Raw genomic sequence first — 8,493 nt, 5'->3', positions numbered from 1 at the left:
TTCCACTTCCAGCTTTTTATAGGTTAATTGGAGATAAGAGTCTCAAGGACTTTTCAGTCCCAGCTAGCTTTGATCTCTATCTACAGATCTCAGCAGCCTCCTGAGTAGCTGGGATTATAGATATGAGCCATTAACTTCTGGCCAATAATTGATATTTTAAAAAAATGTTTCCCAGTCAGAGTTTTAGGCATTTCTCTTGGAAGATATTCTCTTCTCACTACACACTCCCTCCAGCTGACTTCAAGTGGTCTCAAAAGCAAGATTCTCTTCATATGAGGGTAGTCTCTGGAGGCAGTCCCCAAATTTATGTCCCAAGAGGCACCAATAGAAATGATTTGGTTAGGAGAAGGAACACCAGATTGAGAGCCTAAAAATCTGAGTTTTGGTGTCAGTTCTGCCTCTATTAATTATAAAAAAAATTGAAGGTGGGTGCCGGTGGCTCATGCCTATAATTCTAGCTACTCAGGAGGCTGAGAGCTGAGGTTTATACTTCAAGGCCAGCCCATGCAGGATAGTCCGTGAGACTCTTATCTCCAATAAACCACCAGAAAACATGCTGTGGTTCAAGTGGTAGAGTGCTCATCTTGAGCTGAAGAGCTGAGAGACAGTGCCCAGGCCTAGAGTTCAAGCCCCACGACTGATCAAAAAAAAAGTTTGAATCTCTCACCCTGTTTATTAATAGTGATGTATATTAATAATGTTTCTAATTTCTGCTATATTCCTAATTACAAGCTTTAAGGGGCTAGATAATTTGTCCAAGATTGTACAGTTAAGAAGTGGCAAAGCAGTTGGCAGTGGGTGGCACATACCTACAATCCTAGCTATTCAGGAGATGAGATCTGAAGATTAAAGTTCAAAGCCAGCCCAGACAGGGAAGTCTATGAGACTCTTATCTCCAATTAACCACCAAAAAGCCATAAGAGCTGTGGCTCAAGTGGTAGAGTACCGGTGAAAAGCTACATGGGCTGGGAAGGTGGCTCAGTGGTAGAGTGCTTGCCTTGCATGCATGAGGCCCTGGGTTCAATTCCTCAGCACCACATAAGCAGAAAAAAGCTGGAAGTAGTGCTGTGGCTCAAGTGGTAGAGTGCTAGCCTTGAGCTGGAGAGCTGAGAGACAGCGCCCAGGCCCAGAGTTCAGGCCCCACAACCAACAACAACAAAAAGCTACAGGACAATATCTAGGCCCTGAGTTCAAACCCCAGCCAAGCACAATAGATAAACAAACAAAAAGCAAGTGGAACCAACTCAAGATGGTAGAGGATGTTACTTGGAAACACTATGACTATTGTATTTCGACAAACATATTTTCAACTTTAGCTCTGCTGCATCTTCTGGAATTTCTTTTTATGGGAAAGATCAATGGACTTGGCAACACCAAGTGTATTATTGCTAGACAGTTGTGATATCAAGTATCAAGCTCCCATTTCTTAAAAAAAAATTTTTTTTATTGTAAGGGGCTGGGAAGGTGGCTCAGTGGTAGAATGCTTGCCTTGCATGCCTGAGGCCCTGGGTTCAATTCCTCAGCACCACATAAGCCAGAAGTAGTGCTGTGGCTCAAGTGGTAGAGTGCTAACCTTGAGCTGAAGAGCTGAGGGACAGCGTCCAGGCCCTGAGTTCAGGCCCCACAACCAACAACAACAACAAAAAATGTAAAGATGCTGTACAGAGGGGTTATAGTTACATGAGTAAGGTAATGAGTAGATTTCATATGGAGTGTTGTTACTCCCTCCTTTGTTTTTTCCCTACTATCCCTTTCCTCCCCACCTCCCCAACTCCTCCCCACTCAAGTTATAAAGTTTGTTCTCAACATAGTGTCTTGTATGTCTCATTGTTACTATGGGTCAATGTGTATCCTTGTTTCAGCATTTTGTTATTTCCCTTCCCCTCCCCAAATTAGAAAAATGTATATACATGATGCAAGGCATAGAATCAAATACTGTGACAACAGATATTATACTGTAAGGGGAAGAACATACAAAAGAAACAAAAAAAAACACATAATACATTAAAAACAAGAGCAAAAAAGGAAAAACCTCTTGTGTCCATATCTTGGGGTTCATTTCACTTAGCATCATCTTATATGGTCATATGTACATTCAGGCTCCCATTTCTTTATCCACTACATGAATAGATGTTGAAACTTTCCCCAGTGCTTGGCTAGAAAGAACACATCTGGAAAAGCCAGCTATGGCATTCACCCTGTGGCAATCAGATTCTGTATAATCTACACTGAGGGCAGGCCCTTCAGGGAAACAGTTAAATAAACATGAAAATGTTCTTTATGGCAGAGCTGGTCAATTCTCAATATTCTTTAACTAGAGTACAGTATACATATTTTCCCAGACTGCTTTGACCATGGACTTAATCTGTCATTCAAGCTGCACTTACAATTAAGTCCAACATCAAATTTAGTTCAGTGAATTCTGTAGTCCATACTCAAGTCTGCTCCTATACTCACTATCTTAGGGGTATGTTGTTGAGCATTCAGCTGCCTAAGTCAGAAGCCAATTACCTTCTCTCCCACTAGCTCCATTCTCTACTACTAAGTTCTATAAATTATAACGTTGCCCAAATAATTCTTAAACCTGGTCAACTTCTCCAATCCTGGAGGCATTACTGGATAATAGCCCTCATCTCTCACCTGGGTTACATGATTTCTAGGATCCTTCAAGACCACCTAGGGCATTTCCCCACTTTGTCCCCAAGAGGAAGAACCTTCTAAAATGCAAGTGTAACTGCTTCACTCCCCAGCTGACCACTCCTTCCCCACCCCCAGGTCCTGACACACTGGATTACACTGGATACTGCATTCCTTTGAATTGCTTGAATAAATCAATCTAGTGTGTCTCTTTCTCTTTCTCCCTCCCTTACCTCATCTGCTCTCTTCCCCTCTTCACCTCCTTCCTTCCTTCCTTCCTTCCTTCTTTCTCTCCTTCCTTCCTTCCTTCTCTCCTTCCTTCCTTCCTTCTCTCCTTCCTTCCTTCCTTCCTTCCTTCCTTCCTTCCTTCCTTCCTTCCTTCCTTCCTTCCTTCCTTTCCCTTCCTTTCTTCTTTTCCCTTCCTTTCTTCCTTTCCCTTTCTCCTTCCTTCCCTCCCTCCCTCCCTCTCTCTGTGTCTCTTTCTTTCTTTCTTTCTTTCTTTCTTTCTTTCTTTCTTTCTTTCTTTCTTTCTTTCTTTCTTTCTTTCTTTCTTTCTTTCTTTCTTTCTCTCTCTCTCTCTCTCTCTCTCTCTCTCTCTCTCTCTCTCTCTCTCTCTCTCTCTCTCTCTCTCTCTCTCTCTCTCTCTCTCTCTTTCTTTCCTGTGTCTAGAATATCTCCTCACTTTGGGGGGAGGCACAGCACTAGTGTGTACACACACTGGGTCCCAGGGCTTGAACTGAGGGCCTAAGTGCTGTCTCTGAGTTCTTGTGCTCAAGAACTTAGCCACCAGAGTAGCCAGGATTATAGGTGTAAGCCACCAGTGCCAAGTTCCTCCCACTTTCTCACCTAATTCTTGCTCTTCTTTTGCAATTTTGTTCCTTGTGGAACACTATCTCCCTCCCCCACAACAGTATCAGGTAGTTATGTTCCATGGCCTCATTCTCCTATCTCCTTATCATTTATTGTTTTTCAGTGATTCTCCTCTAGACTCAAAGTTATATACATTCGGTGTTACTCTGTGTGTGTTCATGACCTACTTTTATTCATCATTGTATTTCTAGTGCCTACTACTGTGTCTGGCATGTAGGTGGTACTCTACATATTTGAATCACTTTAGATAAATACAGTGGTTGGAAATTAGGGGACAGAGATTTGAGACAGGAGGAGAAGTCAAGAGGAAGGAATCAGTGAGTGCCGTGAACATCTGTGGAGGGGAGAGTAGTCGCTAAAAAAGGACTCTTAAGAGAACCAGCAAGAATATCTCAAGAGAAGAGTTGCTCATAGTAAACCATTTTAACATAATACTTTTTTCTGATGTGCCTGTTTCTTTCACCCACTGAAAGGGTTGATTCAAGTGCTTGACTTGCAAACCATGGCCATGGCCACTGGGGTTGGAAAGAAAGCTCTACACCTATTTACCCAAACTTACAGGATTGCAATGAGAACTAATACTGTTCTGAAGGAACAGGAAGGAAAGCAAGAGACAGAGTCAGTATCAAGGAATCCCATATTATGGAATAATCCAGAAGAATGCTCAAAACCTCGAGGGTTGGGGGAACAAATGTGAAGAGATATTTGGCAGGAATTCAGATTTATGCTTTGGTCTTTCAATGAATTATATTTTGGCCAACTATCATGGGTGATAATGGAACCTTGGAGTTTAGAAGATAAACTTAGTCAAACCAAGTGTGGAAGTACAAGTTAGTACTGCTTCACTAGCATGTAATAATACTTTCCAAAATGCATTTGGAATGGAAAGAATAAAATCCTTTTGTGTTAGGTGCTGGTGGCACACCTGTAATCCTAGCTACTCAGGAGGCTGAGATCTGAAGTTCGTGGTTCAAAGCCGGTCCAGGGAATAAAGTCCATGAGACTCTTACCTCCAATAAACTATTCAAAAGAAGCCCTAAGTGGCACTTTGGCTCAAGTGGTAGAGTATTAGCCTTGAGCACAGAGAGGCTCAGAGACAGCATCCAGGCCCTGAGTTCAAGCCCCAGGACAGGGAGAAAAAAAAACACCCTCTTGAAAACATGATGAAGCCTTTGGATTCCCATTTAGACCATTTGTCCCTCCCCCAACCATTCTATATGACCTAGGCTGGCTGCTTTATTGGAATATAGTTACTACTCCAATTTGAGGTAAATAGAACTAGAACTCCCAAGTCACCAGACTAAACAAGAATATTAGAGTTTTAAAAGGCATAGAAGAATGGTAAGATTGGAAGCTTCAAATGGGAGAATAGATTTAACCTGTAGTGCAATAGGTTTTGCTTTTACATTCTAAGAGTAATGTTTTGAAATGAAGGACTAGAACAAATCTTTGTATGTGTAATACTAGGGAGTGAACTTGGGGTCTTGGGTTTGCTAGGTAAGTCCCTACTATTTTAGCCACACAGCTAGTCCTCTAGCTATTTTTAGGTTGTTTCTGAGCTAGGATTTTACGCTAACTTTCTTCATACTAGCTTCAAATCACAAATCTCCTATCTTCTGACTGTACTTGAGGAATAGCCAATATAACAGGAGTCCATTGCTATGTCTGTCTTGTTTTTGAGACAGGATCTTGATAACGTTTGCCGAGGCTAGCCCTCAAGCTTCAGTCCTCCTGTCTCTGCCTCCAGAGTATCTGGGATTAAAATGTGTACCACCACATGTAGAAATAGAATGTCATTTATTGTAGTACTGAGATTTGAACTCAGGACCTCCCAGTGGCTAAGTGGGTATTTTACCACTTGAGCCATCTTCCTGCTAGGCTTTAGAATGTTAGTTTAAAAAGAAAACACAATACAAGTTGATTAATATTATAAGTTACATTTTATACAAGTGCTTAAAAACTCTAACATTTAGCTTTATGTCATCTACATATATCAAAAACATTCATATTAAGTAATGAATTAAAATCTTGGTCTTACCTATAGTCATCTAATCTTCGATAAGGGAGCTAAAACAATAGAATGGAAGAAAGACAGCCTCTTCAGTAAATGGTGCTGGCAAAATTGGTTAACTACTTCTAGAAAACTAAAGCTAGATCCTTATATATCACCCTGCACCAGAATCAACTCCAAATGGATCAAAGACCTTGAACTCAAAGCAGATACTCTGAAAACATTACAGGATGGAATAGGAGAAACCCTAGGTCTCCTTGGCTCAGGCCGAAATTTTCTGAACAGAGACCCGGAAACACAACAAATCAAAGAAAGGTTGGACAAATGGGATTGCATAAAGTTGCAGAGCTTCTGCAGGGCAAATGACATAGCTAGCAAGATCAATAGAAAGCCTACGGATTGGGAGAAGATCTTTACTAGCCATACAACGGACAAGGGTCTCATATCTAAAATATACTTGGAACTCAAAAAATTAAACCACCCAACAACAAATCATCAAAGAAACAACTGCCCAATAAATAAGTGGGCGAAAGACTTAAAGAGAAGCTTCTCTGAAGAAGAAAGAAGGATGGCCAATAGACACATGAAGAAATGTTCAACATCCCTAGCCATAAAAGAAATGCAAATCAAAACAACATTGAGATATCACCTCACTCCAGTTAGAACAGCAAAAATCAAGAACTCTAACAACAACAGATGCTGGAGGGGATGTGGACAGAAAGGAACCTTACTTCATTGTTGGTGGGAATGTAAACTTGTTCAACCACTTTGGAAAGCAGTATGGAGGTTCCTCAAAAGACTTCACATAGAACTCCCCTATGACCCAGCAATCTCACTTTTGGGCATTTACCCAAATGTTTACAAACAAGACCACACTAAAGCTACCAGCACAACTATGTTTGTTGCAGCATTATTTACCATAGCTGAGATATGGAACCAACCCAGATGCCCCTCAGTAGATGAATGGATCAAGAAAATGTGGTATATATACACAATGGAATTCTATGCCTCCATCAGAAAGAATGACATTGCCCCCATTTGTTAGGAAATGGAAAAACTTGGAAAAAATTATATTAAGTGAAGTAAGCCAGACCCAAAGAAACATAGGTTTCCCTTATTTGCAATATCTAGTATATGTATGAGTCAAGAAGAAAAGGTTAGATAATGTGATGTCAGGAAAGTGAACCCTTAGATATGTATTTTAATGTTTTTTTTTCTTTCACGAATGTGTTTCTAATGCATTTATAAGATTATCTCTTTGTTGCTTTGTATGTCCCTCCCCCACAGTATAACCCCTGCTTTCACTATATTTGATGTCAGTATAACTTGTGGAGGAGATGGGAAAAAACCAGTTGTTTAAGGATACAGGTGGACCTGTTGCAACAATGAGAAGTACAAGTTGTCATGTCCAAAATGAACTTTACAACGTCGGTGGGGGGGGGGGGCGTGGGGGGAGGGGGGAAGGAGGAGGATTGGGATTTGGGGGGGGAGGGGGGAGGCTGGGAAGTGATGTGAAGGGTAAACAAAGGAGGAGGCTGCAGTGCTTGGTAAGAAATGTACGCATTATCCTGCCCATGCAATTGTAACCCCTCCGTACAGTATGTTCACAAATAAAATAAAATTAAATTAAAAAAATAATCTTGGTCTTAGATGTAGGGTGTATATTGTTGGGCCTAAATCAAGTATTCACAATGTATCACAGACATATAAGAATATGCCAGAGTCGGTGGCATATGCAGCTAGGACAATGGTACCAGCAGAAGGCTGTATATAAATCATATGTCCAAGCCACACTGGATTAAATCCCAAGCAAGACAGAACCTGATTGGTTATTTGTAGCTATAAATAAAAAAAATCTGCCCAGGCTGTATATGACAAACCTACAGCCAGCATTATACTCAATGGTGAAAAACTAAAGCCATTTCCTCTTAACTCAGGAACAAGACAAGGATGCCCACTCTCTCCACTTCTCTTCAATCTAGTATTAGAATGCCTAGCTACAGCAATAAGACAAGATGCAGACATAAAGGGGATCCAAATAGGGAAAGAAGAAATAAAACTCTCCCTCTTTGCAGATGACATGATCTTGTATTTAAAGAATCCCATAGACTCCACTCCCAAATTACTCAAGCTGATTCAAAACTTTGGCAAAGTAGCAGGTTATAAAATTAACCCCCAAAAATCAATGGCTTTTCTATATGCCAATAATGAGAAAAGTGTGGCTGAAATTAGGAAAGCAACTCCATTTGTAATAGCCCCACAAAAAATAAAATACCTAGGAATTAACTTAACCAAAGAAGTGAAGGACCTCTATGATGAAAACTTTAAAATCTTGAAAAAGGAAATCAACACAGAACTTAAAAAAATGGCAAAACCTCCCATGCTCCTGGATTGGCAAGATTAACATCGTGAAAATGGCAATACTTCCCAAGGCTATCTACAAATTCAACACAATACCTATCAAAATTCCACCCTCATTCTTCAAGGAAATAGAGGAGGCAATCCAAAAATTCATATGGAACAATAAAAGACCCCGAATAGCAAAAACGCTCCTCAACGGAAAGAACACTGATGGAGGAATATCAATACCAAATTTCAAACTCTACTATAAAGCCATAGTAATCAAAACAGCTTGGTATTGGCATAAGAACAGACCTCAGGACCAATGGAATAGAATTGAAAACCCAGAAATGAACCTACAGACCTATAGCCATCTAATCTTCGATAAGGAAGCTAAAACAATAGAATGGAAGAAAGACAGCCTCTTCAGTAAATGGTGCTGGCAAAATTGGTTAACTACATGTAGAAAACTAAAGCTAGATCCTTATATATCACCCTGCACCAGAATCAACTCCAAATGGATCAAAGACCTTGAACTCAAAGCAGACACTCTGAAAACATTACAGGATGGAATAGGAGAAACCCTAGGTCTCCTTGGCTCAGGCCGAAATTTTCTGAATAGAGACCCGGAAGCA

The sequence above is a fragment of the Dipodomys merriami genome, unplaced genomic scaffold (assembly GCF_024711535.1).
Source record: "Dipodomys merriami isolate MVZ:Mamm:240054 unplaced genomic scaffold, mDipMer1.0.p SCAF_7, whole genome shotgun sequence".
In the NCBI taxonomy this organism is placed as follows: Eukaryota; Metazoa; Chordata; class Mammalia; order Rodentia; family Heteromyidae; genus Dipodomys; species Dipodomys merriami.
The sequence above is the reverse complement of the archived record's forward strand: the minus strand, read 5'-3'. Positions refer to the sequence as shown.